This window comes from Pinus tabuliformis, chromosome 8 (assembly GCF_031772625.1).
Source record: "Pinus tabuliformis cultivar Carrire ecotype Pingquan chromosome 8, CPIR1, whole genome shotgun sequence".
In the NCBI taxonomy this organism is placed as follows: Eukaryota; Viridiplantae; Streptophyta; class Pinopsida; order Pinales; family Pinaceae; genus Pinus; species Pinus tabuliformis.
In genome coordinates this window covers 805,131,270-805,156,422 of record NC_142294.1, presented here as the reverse complement: position 1 = coordinate 805,156,422, position 25,153 = coordinate 805,131,270, and the positions used below count along the sequence as shown (strand labels likewise).

Here is a 25,153-nt window from a genome sequence, read left to right as displayed (position 1 = left end):
TGAGGACTAAACTAGCATATTCTTGGAGTTATTGAGGTATGTGCCTTACCTCAGGGAGGAGAAGGCCAACATCCAGTGATTCATTAGTGGGTTTCCGGTAGCATCCAAGGACATGATTGATTTTGATGAGCCTAGATCATTGGAGGAAGCCATCCGAAAGCTAAAGCATTATTATGATACATACAAGTGTAGATATGAGACTAAGCCGTAATGGAAAGGTAATGCAAAGAATAAAGGGAAATGGAACAAAAAGTGAACAGAACTTAAGATACAAGTAACAAAGATAACGAAGCCTTTCATAAGAAGTTCAATGCATCTGATAGAGGATAGGGATTTCGGTCTAAGGAGCATAACAATGTTGATGGTTGGAAGCCCCTATAGTGTTGGACTTGTGTAGGAGAGAATCACAGGAGATATTGTCCACAACATTAGGGTGGTATAACGCATAACTATAGTGCTCAGGAGGCACAAAAAGTGGGGGATGTTGGACATAGTATTCCATGGATTTATGCAGTTTTGGATGATAGACAGGTTGATCATAAAGCGTTTATTATCGAGGTGGATGGTAAGCTTTGTTATAAATTTGTTTCTATTTTGATTGACCTTGGATCTAATTATAGATATGTTAATAACGACTTGGTGGATACGTGTGGTTTGAATAAATAAGTGCATGCCTAATCTTGGTTAGTGCAGTTGGCTACTTGTACAAAGAAGATGGTTCATCATTGGGTAAGAGCTTGTGCATTTGAGTTAAATGGTATTCCTACTTCAACACATTTGAATGTACTTCCATTGGGATCATACAATATGTTGTTGGGTATGGAATAGTTGTATCTTCATAGAACCAATGTGGATTGTTTTGACAAGGCTATATAGTGCTTAGATGAAAATGGGGAACAAAGAGTCTTGTAGGGTAAGAAGAAGGCAACATCAGTTAGAATGGTGACAACTGTGTAGGTGAAGTGCAGTCACAAGAAAGGGTGTGTGTCATTCACAGTGCATATTTCAAGTGACAAAGGTAGGGAAGTTAAGGATGCAGATGTATTGAGCAAGTACTCGGTTTTATAGAAGTTTCAAGATGTGTTTCTGGCAGAGATTTTAGAGTTTTCACCTCATAAGGAAGTGGAATTTTCTATTGAGGTTGTACCAGGGTAAACACTAGCATCAAAGGCACCTTACAGGATGAGTACATGGAAGTTGGTGGAGTTGAATTTGAAATTCAAGGAAATGCTTGACAAGGGATATATTAGGCCAAGTGTGTCACCTTGGGGTGCACCAATGTTGTTTGTGAAGAAGAAGGATAGTACTCTAAGGTTATGCATTGATTATAGGCAGTTAAAAAAAGTGACCATCAAGAACAGGTATTCGTTGCTGAGGATTGATGATTTGTTCGAATTGATAACCAGGATTTCATTTTAGAAGAGGAAATTTACAAGACAATTTTCAAGACCAGGTATGGGAATTATGATTTTGTGGTAGCTTCTTTTGGTTTGACTAATTCCCAACTACTTTTATGGGCTTGATGAATAGTGTGTTGCATCCTTATATGGACAATTTTGTTATTGCGCTCATTGATGATATACTGGTATATTCCAAGAATGAGGAAGAACATGCCAAACACTTAGAAACAATATTGATATTGCTAAGAGAGCATCAATTGTAAGCCAAGCTTAGAAAATGGAGTTTCTTTCAGACATAGGTATACTATTTGGGGCATGGGGTTTCCAAGGAAGGCATAGCAGTGGTTGAGAAAAGATAAGGGCTATCATGGAGTAGGCAACTCCTAGAAATATTGATGAGGTGAGATCATTCATGGGACTAGCAAGTTATTATAGGTTGTTCATCAATAACTTCTCTCGGATTTGATATCCTATCACATCATTGCAGAGGAACGGTAAGAAGTTTGAATGAACAGAAGAATGTGTAACAAGTTTTGAGTAGTTGAAGCAGTTGTTGACAAATGCTCTAGTCTTAAAGATTGCAAATCCAGACAGATGCTTGTAAGAGAGGACTAGGTGGAGTCCTTATTTAGGAAGGATAAGTAGTATGTTATGAATCAAGGAAATTGAATGAGCATGAATAGAATTATCCAACACATGATATTCATTTGGCAAAGATCATCCATGCTTTGAAGATGTGGAGGCACTATCATCTTGGCAAGAAGTTCATCTCGATGAGTGATCATAGTGGATTGAGGTATGTATTTAAACAACCGAATCTGAATTCTAGGCAAGCTAGATGGTTGGCCACAATCAGTGAGTTTGACTTTGAGATTAGGTACATTAAAGGTAAAGATAACAAGGTTTCAGATTCTCTTAGCATGCGGATATAGGTAAATCACATAGGAGTTATGAGTTCTTATGGGACAAATCTACCAGATCAAATCCTACAGGTTCGACACCAAGATGACAATTATATGGAGCTTATGCATAGGTTACAATAGGGTACAGGTGATCAAGATGTGGACTATCATCTCACAGCAGATGGCTTGGTCAGATTTAGGGCCAGGATATACATGATAGATGACAGTGAGCTCAATAAGCTTATCTTAAGGTAATTTTATCCTAAGCCATATTAATGCCACTCAAGATATCGTAAGACATTGAAAACAGTGAAGAATTTTTATTATTGGACGAATATGAAGAAGGAAGTGGCAAATTATGTGGCTAAGTGCTTAGATTGTCAATGGGTAAAAGAAGAGTGTAATCATCCATGTGGATTACTACAACCGATTTTGATTCCAAAGTTGAAATGGGAGGTCATTTCCATGGATTTGATTACACGTTTTCCAAGGACATCTATACAACATGATTCTATCATGCTCATGGTTGACAAGTTGATAAAGGAAGCACTCTTCATTTCAGTAAAGTCTACATATTCATCTAATCATGTAGCACAAGTCTTCATCAGATATGTAGTGAGGTTGCTTGGTGTACCGAAGAAGATTGTGTATTCTGGAAATAATTATTTGTAAGTTTGGGTATAGAGTTGGCCTTTAGCACAACTTATCATCCACAGATAGATGGATAGACAAAGAGGGTCAACAAGATTTTGGAGGACATGTTGATAATATATGTGATGCATCAACAATGGAAGTGGGAAGAGTATCTTCGACTAGTTGAGTTTCACTTACAACAATGGGTACCAGAAATCTTTGAGGATGAGTCTGTTTTAAGGCATTGTATGGACGAAGTTGTAATACTCCCATCAATTGGAGTGATCTAGTGAACAAGGTGTTGATTGGATGGGAAATGTTGGCAGAGATGGAACAAGAAATGTAGGTAATCAAGAAGAATTTGAAGACAAGACATGACAAACAGAAAAGTTATGCATACTAGAACATGATGTTTAAGGAGTTTTAGGTTGGGGAACATGTGTACTTGCGTATCAAGCCCAAGAATAGCTCCTTGCGGATTGGATCATGTGCCAAGATTTCAACTCAGTTTTGTAGACTTTTCAGTATTCTTGAGAGGATTGGAATAGTATCCTATCGACTTGCATTGCCTCCAATGATGAAATTCCATGATGTTTTCAATGTGTCATTGCTTAAGAAGTATCTTAAATATGTTGATCATGTGTTTGACTGGTCTATATTGCATGCAGAACCAAAAGAATAATTCCAATCGAAATCTCAGTGGATTTTGTAGAGAAAGATTCTCATGCTCTAGAACTGAGCAATCGAGTAGGTTAAAGTTCATTGGAAGCACTTTGGGCCCAATGAAGCTACATGGGAGATGTCGGATCAGATGCAGGTTATGTACATCCTTCTCTATTCACTACTTCAGTGAATGTTTTTGGCATATTTTTTGGTGTGGTGTTTTGGTACATGTTTTGGTGTGGTGTTTTGGTATATGTATATATGCATATGAATGTAAATACCACTATGAGGTGTTATAAAGCTCCATTAAGCGTTATGGGTCTCATGTTGTTATGGTTGTCATATTGTTATGTTTCTCATGTTGTTTTGCTTCTTAGTAGGTTGATCATTGTAAATACTGCAACGAGTTAAGTTATAAAGCTCCATGGGTAGAATGTTTTGGTTTTCAACAGTCTCGTTAGTTGTAGGTGTCACTGAACACTAAGGATTGTGTTCCCTCAAGGGGGAGGGTTGTGTAACAACTCTGGTCAAAAATCCATGTAATAAAATTAATAAAGGAAAAATAATATCCAATGTCATGGGACACATATTCTAAGCTGAATGTTGGGCAAAAAACATAGTGATGGGGATCACTTGTGATTAATTAATGGCTATGGAAATTGGTAAAGGCTTTGGAAAGACATGAGACATTTATTGGCATTTTATTTATGAAAATAACAAAAATTAAGAGAAAAGGAAGGTGGAAGGTCACAAGTTGCATGCGAGGAGGAAAATGAAGGAAAATAATGGAAAATGAAGAAAATAGAGGCCTCATTAATAAAAAGGGTTCTAAGGATCAGTTCATGGCTTTTGTTAGTTTATACTTTTGTCATTTTTAGCTTGGAGCTCACTATTCTACTCTCTGTCATACTCTTCGACACTTAGAGTTTTATTGGAGCAATCTTGGAGTGTGGCATACTTGGAGTTTTGGAGTAAGAAGGAAAAGGAAAAGAAGGAAAGAAGAAGGGGACATCATGATCAACAACTAAAACACATTTTTCTTGCATGTATGATTTCCTTACTAGTTTTTCCATGCATGGAAAATGCATGTGGTTTCTTGATTATGATATGTCATTGGCATGGAGGATTGCCTAAATTGATAATGTATTTTCCTAGCCTTTCTATTTCCCAGATAGCCATGGTGTTGTGGGTTTCTTTCCTTTTGTTTTCTGGTTGATTCTCATGTTCCTTTGGTTGTGGGTTGAGTTACTAGTTCCTAGAAGCCTTGGTTGGAAAAACGATCTAGAAGCCCTGTAACAACTTGGGTTGAGTTACTAGTACTAGAAACCTTGGTTGGAAAAACGTTCTGGAAGCCTTACAACAAATCTAGGCTGAGTTATTAGTCCTGGAAGCCCTGGTTAGAACAAAGGATACGTTGCCCTGGACAACTTGGGTAGAGACCAATCTGATAATGGTTAGTGATGTCCCAACATGAGGTGGAATCACTGGTTGAGAGTTGAGGTGGTTTGGCCTTTGGAAGCCTTGGTTTAGTTTTGTTAGATTTATTCCATGATATCCCACATTCATGCTTGGAATATGGCAAAGGGGTGATTAACTGAAAGAAAGATTTGGCTCAACCAATCTTTGGTCGGGTGGTACATGGAATTCTTAGACCTGGTTGCATTTTGCATATGTTAATAAGATATTGTTTTGTCTTTTATTTAATGGGTAAATATACTTGTTCATATGTGGTTTTCATGGCTGCCATATCTTTGTTATTTCTATCGAATATATGTTGGTTATGAGGATGTTTTATGATAGTGTTGAAGTATGGATTTCATCATATTTTGATTGCAAATGAATGAACAATGAATATGAAATGTTAAATGAATATGAAATGTCCCCTAACAGTAATAAAAATTAATAAATAATAAATAAAATAATATAATATTAAAACATAAAAAAATAAATGATAAACAATAAAGAAAAGATAACAATGGTTAATAAATAATAATAGAATTAAAAAAAGATAATAATAGTAAATAAATAATAAATAATGAAGAGAATATAATAATAAATAAATAAATAAAGGAGTAAATAATAATATTGGAGTTTTAAATAAATATATATAAAAGTAAACTATAAAAATAGTAAAATTAAGTAAAGTTAACAAAAAGTATAATAAAATAAAAAAGAGTTAAACTAAGAGAATGATAAAAATAGTAAAAATAAGTAACGTTAAAAAAAATAAAAAAGAATAAAATAAGAAATAATTAAATTAAGATAAATATTAAATTAAGTAAAACTTAAAATAAATAAATAAAAGTTGCATGTTGACACATGGAATGTGTACATGCAAATCACTTTCCATTGTTTGGTCTATTTAATAGACGATGAGGAAGATGAGATTCATTATTCATTTCCCCATTATTTGGGGAGAAAAATGTTGCGAGACAAAGGGTTCCCGGTAGTAGTACGTTGATTGAGGGCTCAGGGGTGGCTAGATGTAGAAATATTATGTGCAATTCAGCCTACGGTTGGGTGAAGAGTTGTCCCCAAAAATTTGTTGTAGTTAGTGGGATTCAAATAACATTCAACTCTGCAATTACAAGTAAGGAATATCATTACTACATGTAATTTGTCTTTGTTCATATTTCAAAAGAATTCTATGTTAAATAGTTGAATAAAAGTGTGTTGATTGTAAATTGCATAATTGATCTAATTAGTTGTATATTTTAATTTCGTGATTGTTACATATGGTATAAAAAAGAATTTAATAAAACACATTTTTTTTAAATAATATTTTTAAAATAAATAAACTTTCCTTATTATTGAGTATAAAATTGTGCCGCTTTTTATTTGCATATAATTATGTACATGCGTATTTTTGAATCTATGATTATAGCTTTAATTTAAAAGAATTCTATTAGAAAATAATGTTATACAACTATTGTTACAATATTACAAACATACATATTTTAAACATATTCTTTTATTAAATAAAATAAAAAAATATAATCCTGGATGAATAACGTACAGGCGAAATAAGGACAGAGGCTCTACCGAGTGGAAGGAATTGAGGGGATATTTATGTTGAAAGAGTTTGTAACTTTCAAGAATGAAGTTAAAGTGGTTAAGAATTTTTGTAGGATCTCTCTACAAATTTAATTTTATTAATTTGATTATCTCCTCTGTTCTTAATATAATATTGAGGATTCATTATTAAGTACGTTATTATAAAAATAACTCACTATGAAATAGTAACATTGTTATGGTTCTTACAGCAATGTATCTGTGCCAGATAATTTAGATTCATGATTTTCCGAATTCAATCTCAAAATATTGTTATTTATATAATATTATAAAAATTCGTAATATCATCTCAATTATAATATCTAACTATTATAATTTTTTTAAGAAAAGTAAATAAATAGATTAGAAAATAAAAATTTTCATTTATCATTTTGAAATGAAAACGGAAAAACATTAAGAATTATCCATATACGTTTATATGCATAGTATAAAGATTTTTCTTAATATTTTTGAAATATAATTGAATTGAATTCGGTTAAAATTGTATTTATATGCGTAATATAAAGATTTTTATTAAAATGTTTGAAATATAATTGAATTCAATTTAGTTAAAATTTTAAATATTTTTGGTATTTTTTAAATATATATATATATATATGTTTATCTAATTTGAATGTGATATCATTATATATAAAAATAAAATAAAATAAAATAAACCAATGACATAATTAATTTATTGATAATAAATATCATTTATATTTGAATAGAATATAAATTACAAAAATTATTATTAGTAATATTAAGTAATGATGGTTTTTATTTATGAAACTTCTAATTGATTAAATAGTATGGATTTACTCTGACGACGTTGTTTTTTAAATAGAGAGAACAATTGTTTTACATAAGAAGTTTGAAGACTTATGAAATAGGGATAAATGATCATATTTTCCTTTCATTTAGGGGAAGATATTTTGGGTACAATATAAAATCTATAGAAAATTAGGTTTTGGTCTAAAAGATATATAGCCTCCTTGGAAGTGTTAAAAAATAAATAAAAATTGAACATCTGAATCATGTCTAATTGCTTAAATTTTATGGTACAATGTATGAGGTTAAAGTTTTGTTTATGTCAACATGGAAATGTTGAATCATAAAGAGTGATGATGTTTCATGATATGATGGTATGAGGATAATGATGTTGTATGCTCATGATGGATATGATATGCATAGGAATTATGATGTTATGATAAGAGGTATATTAACATGTGGTTCATTTATTATGTGATGTCATGATATGTATTTGATGTTCATATGTTGATGCTATAACTTATGATCGTATTTCATGACGTGAAGCATGTGGTAACTGCCTATAGATTTTATGACATGCATGCACATGTAGCTCTTTACTATCTAGAATGTGGTGATTAACAATGGTGTTATGTTATCATGATGACATCCAAGATTGGGAATGCATATTATTTTCTACAATGTTAAGATTATAACTAATGCATTGGTTGCATGTTGAGATGTGGTCACTGACAAGAACTCCACAAATGAGTTGAGAGGGCCGCTTTATTTGATGATCTCGTAGGAGCCCATACCTGTGAGGGAGAATATGTAACACCATATGGGCTGGGACATACTTAATCAACACTACAAATGCCAGTGGTTCCTTTGTCTTGTATAGCTCTTGGTGGATAATGCTTGAGGGGCTATGGGGCCATCTTGAGGAGGCTAAGTGCCTGATATTATAGGCTAGGTGCCTGATAATGGATTCGGAGGCCAAAGTCTGTTGGGGGTGTATGGACTTTGATGCTTGGGATTGTGCACCTAAGTAGGTGTGGAGGGAGTGGGCTAACCTTGCGAGATGGCCAGAGTCATTGAGTACTGGGATTGGATGCCTGCCTTGGGGCAGATGAGGTCTCAGCTGGGCACGAGCCTTGGGGCTAGCCTTGGGCTATGGTACAGACTAATGAGGCTTATGCCTCATTCCAAAAGTGGGAAAAAGGACAAAGCTTCCTTGAGATTTTCTGGGTGTTGTGAAAACTTTCGATGCCTGTTGGTTATACTAGTTCAACATAGGATGTAGGGAAAACGTGAAGTAATAAATAGCTAAATAAATAAAATGTAAAATGATTCGACTTAACTTCAGGACAAAGATCTTTAAAGAGAGGGAGTATGTAATGTCCCATAATAATAATATAAATAATAAATAATAAATAATATTATATAATATTAAAACATAAGCAAATAAATGATAAACAATAAAGAAAAGATAACAATGGTAAATAAATAATAATAAAATTAAAGAAAATATAATAATAGTAAATAAATAATAAATAATGAAGAGAATATAATAATAATAAATAAATAAAATAGTAAATAATAATACTGGAGTTTTAAATAAATATATATAAAAGTAAACTATAAAAATAGTAAAAATAAATAAAGTTAACAAAAAGTAAAAAAGAATAAAATAAGTAATAATAAAGTTAAAAGAATATTAAATTAAGTAAAACTTAAAATAAAGAAATAAAAGTTGGATGTTGACACATGGAATGTGTGCATGCAAACCCCTTTCCATTGTTTGGTCTATTTGATAGACGATGAGGAAGATGAGATTAATCATTCCTTCCCCAATTCTCTGGGGAGAAAAGTGTTGTGAGATAAAGGATTCCCAGATAGTAATACATTGATTGAGGGTTCACGGGTGGCCAACTGCAGTAAGATTATGTGCATTTGAGCTGACAGTTGGGTTGAGAGTCATATCCAAAACGTTTTTGTGGTTATCAAGATTCAAATAGCATTTAACTCTGAAATTACAAGTAAGGAATACACTATAGGTAAGTTGTCTTTGCTGCTATTTATCAAAAATTCTATACTAATTAGTTGAATAGGGGTGTGTTGATTGTAAATCACATAATTGATCTAATTAGTTGCATATTTAATTTTTGGGGTTGTTACAAAATATATGACGTAACATATGAAAATGCATATATTGTGATAAGGAATTAGTAATGTTGTGCTAATTCCCCATTCAGAAATAAACCCAATATGTTTATCATTCGCTTTTTCAAGTGCTTAAGGATTCAAAACCTTTTCATAATTAATAGCTTCCCATGAGATTTTCTTACGTAAATGTTATAAATAGTTTAACATAAAAACATATGTTGAACATCAACAATATAACACACAACAAGACCATGATAAAGGAGTTCACCCCTCCTAGACTACGTCTCCTTGGTCCAGCTTTCAATGGCTTGGGCCTCTCTATTATACTCAAGTTACATCAAAAGTGTGTTTACAATGCTCATATGCCTCTGAAACTTGTCTCTATCAGTTCAACATACACAAAATTGCTAGAATTGATTATTTTTGCATCAAATTTGGATAAGAACTGAAGAAGTTATGACTTCTCCTAGTTCTCCCACCATTTGTTCCACAAAATGCTCCAAAACCAGCAGAAAACTACAAATTAGCCCCAAAATTAGCTAATGGGGAAATAATTTCGTTGCACCGCGGGCCATATCCTATCGTCCTTATCACAAATCGCAATCGATGGGTTTCGGTGGGTGGAATGTCTTGTTTACCTGGTGAAATGCTGTGATTGCGATATCGTGGACCCACTAGAGTTTTAAACTATGACATATAGTGTTATCACATCTAGAGTCTTTTGCATTCGATTTTTAACTTGCACTAGGGCTAATTCCTGTTACTGCTGTGATTACGATATGTGATGACATTGCATCGCATCGCTAACCTTATTTGGGCCGATACCTGTTCTTTAATCCATTTCACTGATTGCGATATGTTATTTGATCGCATTGCAACCCAACCTACTGAGGGTCGATTTCAAACAGCTTTTCCGCCCACCACTACGATATGTGATTTGTAGGGAAAATGGCAGGCTGCCACTTGGCACCTCCTTATTCGCTGAAGACTTGCCACATCATCCCAATCCTGCCATATAGGCAAGTCAAACCTGAACTTTGACTTGCTCTAACTTCTACATACGAACTCAGTTTTGAGTACCATTCATACTGTTGGATTCAGAATGACGAGCTCTTCAATTTGAAGATCAGTTTGAAAAGATTTTGACACTTTGAAAATTCTTCAATAGATGGAATTTGAACGTTCTCTCCTTGATCTTAAATCAAAGGAGGTTCATACAATCTCAAATTTCCAACATTAACAACGGAATAGATTTTCATATATGAAGGCAAATCAAGCCTGAAAGCATTGTTACCAATCTTTTCTAGAATTTTAAATGGACCATAACAAATTGGTTTCAACTTTTTACCTTCACCTTGAAGCCTTTCCTTGCTAATGTATACCCAAACTTCATCACTTACATGAAATTGATGATCTACATGATGCTTATCATGACTTTCCTTATACTTGCCCTGACTCTTTTCTAGTTGTTCTTCAACTATTTGGTGAATCAACTAAATTTTCTCAATGAATTCTTTGCTCTGTCTATGTCACTATGTCCATCTACAACTACATCTTTGTCAAACATGAAATCCAAAGGCGATTTAGGCAAATAACCAAGACATGCCTTAAAAGGCAAAGTTAGAGTAGAAGAGTTTTTTTCTCGGTTGTAAGCATGATGAATATAATGCAACTGTTCATCCCACAACTTAGGATGTTTGCTGCAATATCCTCTTAGCAAATGAATAACTGTCTTGTTAACCACTTTAGTTTGACCATCTGTTTACGTATGAAAGGCAATACTTTTATTCAATTTGGTGTCCATCAAGTTCCTTAAACTTGACCAAAAATTCCCAACAAATCGAGAATCACGATCACTTATAATAGAAGTAGGCAATCCAAAATGAACCCATACATTTTGAAAGAAAAATTGAGTTGTTTGTTCAGCTGTAATTTTCTTTTTGCAAGGCATTAACATGCACATTTTGTTGAACCTATCCACAACTACATACAAATAATCATGAGCTTTCCTTGACAAAGGAATACCTCCTGCAAAATCCATAAAAGCACTTTCCCATGGTCTTGAAGGCACTAGAAGTGGTGTGTACAATCCTAGTTTCCTATTAATAGGCTTACTGACTGCACACAATAAAAAAAATCTTATAAAACGTGATACACTTTCAAGCATACGAGGCCAATAAAAATACCCCTGAAGATTTGCCACTATTTTACTTACACCAAAATGTCCAACAATAAGAGAAGTATGCATTTCCCTTGTGAGATTTACTCTCTCTCCCTGTGGAACACAAAGTTTTCCCAAATGATATAACAAATTATCATGTACATGGTAATCTAATTCCTCACCTTGGTGGCCTCGACTCAAGTTTAAATATACCTCTTGAAAGTCAGCATCTTGTGCATATTGATCAACATAAATTTCATGCAAAATATAATTATGCTTGAGTAAAATGGATACATTTACAACTGGTCTATAAAGAACATCAACAAATTTGTTATAAATTCCTTTCTTGTACCGGATTACCAAGTGGAATTGTTATAAAAATATCATCCAATGAAAGTTCCTTGACTATTGCAATTTAGTTTGAGATTGCAAATATTGCAAAGGTTGATGATCGATGTGAATAATGGTTTCTTTTCCCATCAAATAATGCTTCCATTTCTTCACACTTTATACCAATGCATAAAGTTGTTTATCATACATAGGATAATTAATAACAACACCACTAAAAATTTCAGAATGAAATGAAATGGGTGTACCATGCTATAAAAGACTTGCACCCATAGCATAGTCACTTGCATCTGTCTGTATTTCAAAGGGTTGTTTCAAATATGGCAATGCCAAAATTGGGGCTAAATTGATCTTTTGTTTCAAAGCATCGAATGCCTTTTGCTCTTTTCCTCCCCATTGGAAGACAACCTTCACATTAGTCAACACATGTAGTGGAGATGCTATAGAGGAGAAATTGACAATAAACTTCCTCCAGTAGTGCTACTCCTAAAAGAACTCCTTACTTCTGTGACTGATTTGGGTATTGGCTAATTCATAATGACCAAAACTTTAGAGGGATCAATCTTCAGCTCACCTCCTCCAACTATGTGGCCCAAATACACTAAAGAAGTTTTCCCGAATTCACATTTAGACATATTTAGAAATAATTGTTCTTTTCTAAAGACATCCAACACTTTCATAACATGCTTGACATGCTCTTCTCATGATTTATTGAATATCAAAATATCATCTAAATAGAAAATTACAAATTAATCAAGAAAGGATCTTAAAACATCATTCATAACTCTCATGAATGTAGCTGGACCATTGCAAAGACAAAAAGTCATTACTAGCCACTCAAACAATCCTTGTTTGGTTTTGAAAGCAGTCTTCCAAATGTCCTCCTCAGCTATTCTTAATTGATGATATCCACTTCTCAAGTCTAATTTAGTGAAATAATTTGCATTTTTCAACTGATCTAGCAAATCATCTATTCTGGGAAGTGGGTATCGATTCTTTATTGTAATCTTATTCAAAGCTTGACAATCTACACACGTGTCAGGTTCCTTCTTTCTTGGGTACCAATACAATTAGTGAACCACATGGTGAAGTAGAAGGATGAATTACTCCTTTATCTAACAATTCATGGACTTGTTTTTAAATTTCTAAACTTTCCAGAATTGACATTCGATACATACCAATGTTTGGGAGTGGACAGTCCTATTATAGTTGAATTTCATGGTAAATTTCCTTTTTAGTGACATTCCTTTTGGTTCTTGAAACATGTCCCCATATTGATTGACCACATTAACCAATTCAACTTTCATCTTCACATCAAAACTTGCAAAGGATTCCTACTTTGTGTCATTCTTCTGCTTGATCATGAGGAGCACAAGACTCTTACTGGAATTAACCAGTCGTTTCATTTCACTTGCGCCTGCCAAAGACAGATTAAGTTTCTTGTAATGGGCTCTCACAATGTACTCCACTCCGTTTTTGAACAAATGGTATTTATTCTCAAATCTGTGGAAAACAACCTTCCTGTCATACAAATACGAACTTCCCAACACAATTCTTGAGATATCCAATGGCACAACATCTAATTCAACTTCATCAATGAAATTAGCAATGATTGAAAACCTGAAAATACATTTCTGGGTGACCTGCAAATTGGAATCCTTGGTTATCCAACCTAACGGATATGGTTTATGATGGGGCATGGTTTCTAGAATCATTTTCTTAACCAAATCTGTAGAAATTAAGTTTCCCTGCGATTCACTATAAAAAAACTTATCAATTTTCATATGTTTGCAAATGACTGGTTTTCCTCATTTGAAACATTGTGGGTATTATTTGCTACGCTGGTACTTGCTACAAATGCCTCTTTGCTGACCTCTTTTCTTGCTCTTGCCATGAATTTTGCTTTGGTGGTTGTGGCTGTAATTTTTGTTTCATCTCTTGAGTTTGAACCCAAGTCTTGTTGTGCAACAACATTGGTCTTCTGTTTCCCTTTATTGTTGAATTTCTTCGGTCTTAATTCTAGATGAAGCTTCCAACAATGTGTTTCATCATTTCCTTCCTTGGAACAATTCTTGCACATGGCTCTCTCCCTTTCTTTCTTAATAGAAGCATTTTTCTTCTGCTTTCCTTTAAACTTCTTCACTTTTTCAACACTTTGAAATGGCTTCTTCTTACCTTCTTCCTGTATATTTTCCCCTCTTGCTTCAAGGTGTGTAGCTTGAACAAAGACCTCATGAAGATTTGTGGGACTGAACATAAGAATAGTATGTCGAAGATATCTATGCAACCCTCCTATGTATTTCATCAAAGTATCTTGTGACTGTAAGTCTACTCCTAGCATAAGAGCTCTTTTCCTAAACTCTTGAGTATACTCATGCACATTTTGACCTTTCAACTGTCTGAAATTTTTCCAATTCATAATGGATTTTTTCATATGAGCTAAAGGGTAGAATTGTATTTTTATAGCAACAATGAAATCAAACCAACAAATAGATATCTTACCATGTTTTTTTGATCTCGTCTTGTGTCCTTGCTTCCCACCATACAAGTGTTACATCCTCCTTTCTCAATGAAGCCAACTGAATCTTGATATCATCCTCTTAAAGGTTATGAATTCTACAATACACCTCCTACTGATGAATCCATTTATCAAACTTCTCTACATTAACTTCTCCATTGTACATAGGCAACTCAAATTTAGCATCAAGGTTTAGAAAATGATTTACCAAGCCCTTTTGAAGAATGATGATGAGTATCAGTAATGGTAGTATTGGTGGAAGAGTGTGAAGATGCTTTTGAAGAAGAAGATGAAGAAGATGGTGGAGATGGTGGATGCTCATCTCCATTCCCATTATTTCCTTTTCCTTTATCTTCTTTTCCGTTACCTCCTCCTGAAGAGCCTTCTCCATTGGGAGGCTTGGAACTTTCTCCTTGTAGTCTTCTGTTCCTCTCTTCATAGAGGACCTTAACCATCTCTGTCATATCAAAGAAAGACTTTCTGGAGGTCTTCTCATCTTTTGTCATGATAGGTTCTCCTTCATGAGACATGGTATCTCATGACTCAACTACAACTTGAGGCTGTACTGGTGTTGGAATCTCAATTGCAACTTTTGCAACTTGAGGTTGTACTAGTGTATAATACTTTGACAACCTTGCTCTTCTTCCGTTTGTCCCAATTTCAAGGCTTTCAACCAGCTTTCCATCACCTATTTTGAGCTTTAACCTTGTGAGCATGACATAAAATTGCAAACAATTAAACCCCTCTTTTACAAAGAAAATATAGTAAGCAAAACCAGAGCTCTGATACCAATTTGACCTGAATTCGAGTAGATTAGTAATGTTGTGCTAATTCCCCATTCAAAAATAAACCCAATATACCTATCATTTTCTTTTTCAAGTGATTAAGGACTTAAAACTTTTGCATAATTAATAGATTCCATGAGAGTTTCTAACGTAAATGTTATAAACAATTTAACATAAAAACATATGTTGAACAACAGCAATATAACATAAAAGAACATCAAAATATAACACACAACAAGCACATGATAAAGGAGTTCACCCCTCCTGGGCTACGTCTCCTTGGTCCAACTTCCAATGGCTTGGGCCTCTCTATTATGCTCAACTTACATCAAAAGTGTGTTTACAATACTTAGACGCTTCTAAAACCTATCTCCATCAGTTCAACATACACAAAACTACTATAATTGACTATTTTTTCATCAAATTTGGATAAGAACTTTAGAAGTTATGACTTCTCCTAGTTCTCCCACTATTTGTTCCACAAAATGCTCCAAAACCAGTAGAAAACTACAAATTAGCCCCAAAATCTGCTAACTGGGCCATATCCTATTGACCTTATCGCAAATCGCAATCGACGGGTTTTGGTAGGCGGAATGTCTTGTTTACCCGGTGAAATGGTGTGATTGTGATATTGAGCACCCGTCGGAGTTTTAACCTATGACATATAATGTTATCGTGTTCGCGGTCTGTCGCATTTGGGACTTAACTTGCGCCGAGGTCAATTCCTGTTACTCCTGTGATTGTGATATGCGATCGCATAACATCGCATCGATAACCTTGTTGGGGCCAATACCTATTCTCTGATCCCTTAACCGATTGCGATATGTGATTTGATCGCATCGCAACCCAACCTACCAGCGGCCAATTTGAAACACCTTTTCCACCTACTTCTGTGATATGCGATTTGCGAGGGTCAATGTTGGGCTTCCACTTGGCGCCTCCATATTCATGAAAGACTTACCACATCATCCCAATCCCGCCATGTAGACAAGTCAAACCTGAACTTTGACTTGCTCTAACTTTTGCATACGAACTCAGTTTTGAGTTTCATTCATGCCGTCAGATTTAGAATGACAATATCTTTAATCTGAAGTTGATTTTGGCAATATTCTGATGCTTTCATTTTTGAGCATAATTCTAGCACCTGATTCCTTTGCCTTAAAAAAGTGGCATAAAATCTAGGGTTATTGGCATGCCCTTATTGTGGGAGCATGTAGAGGGTCCAAGTCATATACATGCCCATGTCATGGGAGTGAATGGGGCTCTAGGTCAATAAAATGTCAAGTTACCTTAGGGGTTGGTCACTTGGAAGGGTTGGTTGGCTCTTGAAGGTTTTATAACATGTGTAGAAGGTCATATTGGTTATGTTTTGTTGGTTCCACTTCCTTAACTATTCATGGGGAGTTAAATCAGATCATAGTAGCCTGTCGTCGCATGTTTACTCCAATGAACTGGTTAACTTAGGTAAATGTGGGAGGAGGTGTTACCATCTCAAATTCAATATTTAGGACATGCGATTTTAACGATGGGAAGAAAGAATGACCTAGATAAAGTTAAATCTATCACATAATGGCCAAAATGAAATAATGCAGTTGAGGTTAGATCATTCATGGGTTTGGAAAGGTATTATAAGATATTTATTAAAATGTTTTCTAGTATTGGTCATCCAATCACAATGTTCCAAAGGAAGGGAAAGAGATTTTATAGACAACTAAGTGTGTTATTAGCTTTGCGTAGATGTAGCATTTATTGACCCGTGTACCAATCCTTCAAATTATTAATATGGAAAAATATTTTGTAGTATACACAAACAAAGGAAGGTTTGGGTGGTGTCTTAATGCAATAGACATGACACACAATTTTAAATATGCTATTGTTGTTCACACTTTAAAAATGGGGAGACACTATCTTCTTGGAAGAAAATTCATATTAATAACAAATCTTGGAGGTTTGAAATCATTATTTGATCAACTAAAATTAAATGCCAGACAAGTTACATGGTTGGATTTAATCAATGTGATTTATTGATCTTCTAGATTGACAATTAATTCTAATGGTTTCTTAATCTAACCGTTCTTATGTTCAAATTTATCATCAAGATATTACATAAAAGCTCTCAATAATAGGAACAATAATGACAGTAGGATCATATTGAGACAACCAAACTCAAGAGACACACAAATTTTACTCCAGAAAAACCTTCTTCTAGGGGGAAAACCTAGCAACCTATTCTTAGAGAGATTATCCAATTAAACAATAGATACAATATGATATTTTCAGTATAAATAAAGTCAAACTACCAACATAAAAACCCAAGTCAAACCTAGTCAAATTGTCCACAAACCTAGCCAAAATTTTATTTAGAAAGCTTTAGTTAACTCTAGTCAACTAGGTCGAATTTGGGCTTGCTGCTTCTCCACAAAAAAATGATCTTCTTCCCAATGAAATTCCAATAAAATCTTTGGTATCTTTCCCCTTGTGCAAATTGAGAGGTCAAAACAAAGATAAGATATCTCAGTTAACACTAGATTGTTTTGGTCAACCTCGGTCTCCTTCACATAGATGAACATAAGAATTTGTTTGATGTGTGAACCAAATTGGTGCCTTGAGGAGAAGTACAAGTGGAAATTTTATAGTGATCTAATGAGCCCAAATAGGTGCGTCTTTTGGGGATGGATGACTTGAATAATATGAAGCCAACTTGTACTTTTGGAGGAAAAAATTGAAAATTGAAAATTCTTTCTTTTAGGCCAACTTGAATACTGATCGAAGCTACAATAAAATCAACACTCCCTCTTAGCTAGAGAGGTATTCACATTCACTCCTTCAAATTATCTCTTGTTTAAAACTTTCTCTATCCCAAGAAAAGGTTGAATGAGCTAGCTATGTTGATGAATCCATCCACCTCATGTTCAATACCAGAACCACATGGAAATCATCACACATTAAAATCAAATAAAGGAACTAGTCACCCATTATTCCTTGGGTCACCAATCTACCAAGTCATCACTAGGAGTCATGTCAGGTACCCCACCTAACCCATCATGAAACTCGGGCCCAATTACCATTCCCACATGTCATCACATGTCATTGAATTGTAAAAATATTTTCTTGATGCTATAAGGCACTCACTCAACCCACTAGCCATAATCCATGGAAATATGGTTAGGCCACCCATGATTGTGGGAGGATTCTAGGCCTTGATTCTCATTAGCTCAATCTCCCCAACCATATCCCATGGATCCTAGTCAAAACCCATGACCTAGAGAGATTTTTTACAAGATATGTTCATCATGTGGTCTTTTAGGGCTTTGGGGATGGGAAAAAACCCTTATTTTGTAATGGGTATTGGGTATTAGTCCTTGTTTTGTGGACCAAGGTTTTTGTAAAGATGAAATATATTTAAGAAGATGTAATACTTTGTAAATAATATCATCATAGAACATAATAGAAGAGATCATTCGACTATTGTATTCACATCTGTAGTCTATATTTTTAGGGAAGGCTCCGCAGCTAAGTGCACAGAGGTCTGGAAGAGTCTGTAGCTGAGTGCGTAGACCACCTGTAGCTGGGCGCAAGTAAAAGAAGTATATGTAATGAATATTTATATTAATAAAGAAGAAGTTTTGGCGAAGTACTGTATATCTTATGTGTGTATTCTATATTGTTATGTATCTAGTTATGCGTGATTTTCATTGAATTATATGAAGAATTGTAATATATACTGTGATTTGTTAGAGTTTATGGGTTTAATGTGGATATGTTAAATTAATCATTTGTGCGAATTTATTTATATACATGACGTTATAATATTAATATAAAGTAGAAGTAAATACATGGTGCCACTATGCAGTTATTGCTTCAGTTGTGGAAATATGGTTCTGCAGCCTCCCATAACTGCTTCGGGTGAGATTACGATTTTCTTGCAAGTCGTTGCCAAAAGGGCTAGTAGTTGAGGGCTTTTTTGGTGTGCAACACACTTTGAACCTAGGTCAATCCCCCTCAAACCAATATTTATCTACTAAGAGAATAGAAGATAATTGAATAATCAATCATTTTGCACCATAAAATCATGAAAAGTATATGTTTACTTGTCCTTGGGGATATTTTACTATCATGTTCTACCCTTTGGAATTTGTAATGATCCTATGACCTTCCAAAGAGTTGTGACAAAGATATTTTTTGACTTATTCATGGTTACATAGATGTTTTATGGATTTTTTCACAACTTATGGTGTTATGTTTGAATTAGTGTTGGCTAATCTAAAAGAGGTATTGAAAAAAGGTAAGGAATGTCATGTAGATATCAACACTAAAAAATGTTTGATGTTCTTAACTAAAGGAGTGATGTGAGGGCATCATATTTCTTCTAAAGGCATCAAAGTGCACCCAATGAAGATACAGGTAATATTAAACTTACCAAGTCCACAAACACAAAGCGAGTTATGTATCTTCCTCAAGAACACAGGTTATTATTGACACTTTATTGAATAAATTTACTCAAGTAGCTCATCCTTTGTTTTCTTTTCTTACTAAAAGCATTTATTTTGTATGGAAAGATATCTTCCATTGTGCCTTTGAGGATTTCAAATTTAAGTTGTCTAAGGCTCCCAAATAAAGAGGACCCAATTGATCCCTATCATTCATATATCTACAAATACTTTAGAAACCACCACTGGAGTCATATTGGGACAATAAGAAGATCATAATACAAATACCGTATATTTTATTCGTAATAATATCTCCCTTGTATAATTGAATCACACTATGATATATTTTTTTCTTGTTGTAATCAATGCAATAAATAAGGTTGGACATCATAGGACTTACACATGTTACATCATAGATGTTACATCCATGCGTTGGTGTATACATGGTTCTACAATCCAACATCCTAAATTTATTCAAGATCTCCAAGGTATATCTCCCTTCACTAAGGAAGATTTCCCCATCTGTTTGCCACACTTTGAGTCTTAGAAAATAGTACATCAACCCCAAGTCCTTCATTTCAAACTCTATTTCTAAGTCGCTCTTGTATTCTTCTATGAGCCCTATTGACCTATTAAAAATATATCATCCACATACAAAACGAGAATGAGTGGCTTACCTCCAATCATAGTATATTATAGGTTCAAATCTGCCTCACTCTTCACTAATCCCATCTCATACAAATATCTGTCAATATGACCATTCCATGATCTTGGAGATTTCTTGAGTATAAATATTGCTCTATTCAATTTTCATACACAGGTTTCCCTCCCATGTGTCTCAAAGCCCCCTAGTTGTTTGATTTACACCTCCTCTTCTATGAATTCATTCAGGAATGTCATCTTGACATCCATCTAATGAATATGTCATCCCATATATGCTTCAAGTGGGATCATATCACTAACCGAAGTATACCTAGCCATGGGAGAAAATTCCTCCTCATAATCTATTCCCTCTTTCTGATAGAAACACTTGGCCATGAAACTGGCTTTGAATTTTTCAATGCTACCATCTGTAGCATGCTTGATGTCAAAGATCTAGTGAGAACCAACCATTGTCCTATCCAACGTTCTAGGAACCACCCTACCAAACATCGTTCAACGTGATGGAGTTGTACTACTCCACCATAACATCTTACCATACAGAATGTTGTGCAACCTCTTCATAGCTGGAAGACTCACTATCAATGAGCTGACTCATCCATGCCTTGTAACTTGAGGATCTCCTAGAAACTCTTATGCATCTCTTAATGTATGAAACATCTCATTATTCCTCCTTCCAATTGAAGTGGGTGGAGATTCAAGCTCCCCATCATTCTCCTTCTCCTTATTCTGCAAACTCTCCTCTAAACTTGTACTTGTACTAGTCACTGTACTTATACTTGTACCTTGCACCCGAGATTGTTGTTAAACCCTTGGAGCTTCTGCTCATTGACTATGATCAATTGTTGGCAACCAGCAAGATCTCCTAAAGACGTTCTCTTCTTGAAAATTAATGTCCCATCTCATGATGATCTTCTAAGTCTCTAGAATATAGATCTCATATGCCTTGGATGTTTCATTGTAACCAATGAAATATCCCTTCTCTATAGTTGAATTTAGCTCGGTACACTTCTTGGCTACAATGTGAGAATACACGATATTGCGAAAAATTCTAAAATGATCGACTTCTGGTTTCTTTTTTGTGAATTCCTCCTCAAGTGTCATCCTTCCCAACACCTTATGTGGGACCCTATTTTGAATGTAAAATGTTTTGCTACATGATTTTTCCCAAATATATCTAGGCATATCATGATCATATAGCATGACCCTTGCTACTCAAACTATGGTTATGTTCTTGCATTTTGCAATGCAATTATGTTGCTAGTCATATGGGGATGTCCATTCCCTCTTGATTATCTCCTTTTCACATAAATCCTTAAGGGTTTTCTTAATATCCTTGCCTCCATTATCTATCTAAAGTATCTTCATCTTCTTCCATAATGAGTGCTCCAAAAGAGTTTTAAACACTTGGAAGAGACTGAAGATTTCATCTCTTGTCTTCAAGAAGTATATCTAGGTCTTCATAGAGAAATCATCAATGAAGGTCATGGAATTTTCATAACCCTTGAGAGAACTTGTTCATAATGGACGACAAATATCAGAATGTATCAACTCTACATTACAGCTAGAGGCCCGAAACTTCAAATTTCAATTTTTAATGGGAAGTTGAGAAAAATACTTGAATTTTTAACTCTACAATTACTTACAAAATTGAATTTTATTTTATGCATTTTACCTTGAATGCTATAGTGTAATACAACTATGACTAGACACCAAGACTAGGTCATTACCAGGGCTTAAGATATCAATAGATCCATAACTCTCCACTTTAAAAAATCATTTATATATCAATATGTTGAGGGATTTATGCCTTGGTGCTATAAACAAACACCATTGTGACCAAGTGCTCACCAAGGCATGGAATATTGAAAAATTGTGAAAATGAGCATTTAACACAATAATGTTAGATTTTAAGCTTCCGTGGTAGTTTTTTGCAGTGGCATGATCCAGATTATCACAGTTTCGTGTTCATTCTGTCGACGTTTCAAACCCCAAAGGGGGTCCATCGTCAGGACTAAATTAGATAGAATATGAATGAAAGCTTATTGAGAGAAGAGTTTTTTGACCTGGGTATAAATAAACCTAGATCCCTAATTAGGGATCTAGGTTTATTTATACCCAGGTCAAAAGATTCTTCTCTAAATAAGCTTTCATTCATATTCTATCTAATTTAGTCCTGACGATGAACCCCCTTTGGGGTTTGAAACATCGACATAATGAACACGAAACTGTGGATAATCCGAATCATGCCACTGTAAAGAACACAATAATGTTGAGGAGCCTTAAGCCCTTAGGTGCTATGCCTTAGTTCCATGTGACTAGGGTTGTGAACTAGAGCTATAGATATTGGATATCAAAAAAGCATGAATATGTGCCTTTTTCCAACATACCAAAATGGGGTTGTAAGCCCTTAGGCACTACACCTTGGTGCCATGCAACCAGCACTATGACTAGGGACTACTTCCATATGAGGTTATTAGTTGTTTTGCGGACTTGTGAGTTTGTAAAATCTCTAATATGATGAGGTTCCTGTACATGGAACAATGGTTGAAAATTATTTGTTTATCCATCAACCAATAATGGCGATCCAAACATATTAGATTTGTGGGGCTTTCAACATTATACAAAATTTTAGGTTTCTTCAATAATTTGAGGTCTCTTCAAGGTTTTATGCTCTTGTCCTATATTTCCTTGTTACCACAAAATTTGAGATTTCTTCCTCATACCCAGCCCGCGCCACCCCCCTCCCCTCCCCCCCTCCTCTCGGGGAAATTTTTTAACACTTTCAAATTTTGCTTCTTTAAACACCCAAATGTGCTCCTATCTTAGACCGAGCTCCCCCTTTAGTTTGTGCTCATGCCTTTGGGTTTCCCCATATCTTTGACATTAATGAAAACATTATTCAACATAGAATGAAAGAAAGATGAGTAGCCCGTTCCTTTGGCTTGTGTTCTCACCTTTGGGTCTCCCCCCATCTTTGATATCAATGACAACATATTCAACATAGAATGGAAGTAATATGAGAAGGTATCCAATATCATTCAACAACTACAATAAGACCTAAATGCAATGGGAATTTTTTTGTGGAATAATGATTTGTTTTGGTATCAATATTATTTATACTTATGTAACAGATCACAACTCAAACAAAAGGTCATTTTCAAATTGCACCCTACTCCTCTAAGAGGACATTCATGTTTCTTGAAAACACACCATAACATCAAGAAATATTTTTTCTAGTAAGGACTTAAGGCATATGTGAAATATTTTGTGGTTTAATGTGTGGTCTTCCAATAGAATATTGTAGAGACAATCAAGACCAAAAGCTCCTACAACCATTAACCATACCGAGCCAGCGTCGAGAAGAAGTTTTAATGGATTTTATTACATGTTTACCCAATAATAAAACAAACAGCATTGTGACAAAGTGATCACCAAGGCTTGGAATATTGACAAATTGCGAAAATGAGCATTTAACACAATAATGTTGAGGAGCCTTAAGCCCTTAGGTGCTATGCCTTAGTTCCATGTGACTAGGGTTGTGAACTAGAGCTATAGATATTGGATATCAAAAAAGCATGAATATGTGCCTTTTTCCAACATACCAAAATGGGGTTGTAAGCCCTTAGGCACTACACCTTGGTGCCATGCAACCAACACTATGACTAGGGACTACTTCCATACAAGGTTATTAGTTATTTTGCGAACTTGTGAGTTTGTAAAATCTGTAATATGATGAGGTTTCGGTACATGGAATGATGGTTGAAAATTATTTGTTAATCCATCAACCAATAATGGAGATCCAAACATATTAGATTTGTGGGGCTTTCAACATTATACAAAATTTTAGGTTTCTTTAATAATTTGAGGTCTCTTCAAGGTTTTATGCTCTTGTCCTATATTTCCTTGTTACCACAAAATTTGAGATTTCTTCCTCATCCCCCCCCCCCCTCTCCTCCTCTTGGGGAAATTTTTTAACGCTTTCAAATTTTACTTCTTTCAACACCCAAATGTGCTCCTATCTTAGACCGAGCTCCCCCTTTAGGTTGTGCTCATGCCTTTGGGTTTCCCCATATCTTTGACATTAATGAAAACATTATTCAACATAGGATGAAAGAAAGATGAGTAGCCCGCTCCTTTGGCTTATGTTCTCACCTTTGGGTCTTCCCCCATCTTTGATATCAATGACAACATATTCAACATAGAATGGAAGTAATATGAGAAGGTATCCAATATCATTCAACAACTACAATAAGACCTAAATGCAATGGGAATGTTTTTGTGGAATAATGATTTGTTTTGGTATCAATATTATTTATACTTATGTAAGAGATCACAACTCAAACAAAAGGTCATTTTCAAATTGCACCCTACTCCTCTAGGAGGACATTCAGGGTTCTTGAAAACACACCATAACATCAAGAAAATTTTTTTATAGGAAGGAATTAAAGCATATGTGAAATACTTTGTGGTTTAATGTGTGGTATTCCAATAGAATATCGTAGAGACAATCAAGACCAAAATCTCCTACAACCATTAACCATACCAAGCTAATGTTGAGAAGAAGTTTCAATGTATTTTATTACAGGTTTACCCAATTATGAAGGAAAGAATGGAATTATTATGGCGGTAGATCAGTTGAAAAAGTGTTCCTAGTTTGGATTTCTTTCTCATCCTTTTAAAGTAATT

At 34.6% G+C, this 25,153-nt stretch overlaps 1 pseudogene; it reads left to right on the top strand.

Annotated features, from left to right (window-relative positions):
* The window catches only part of LOC149238035 (actin-depolymerizing factor-like), a 65,166-nt pseudogene that overhangs the window by 39,365 nt on the left and 648 nt on the right, over positions 1–25,153 (top strand).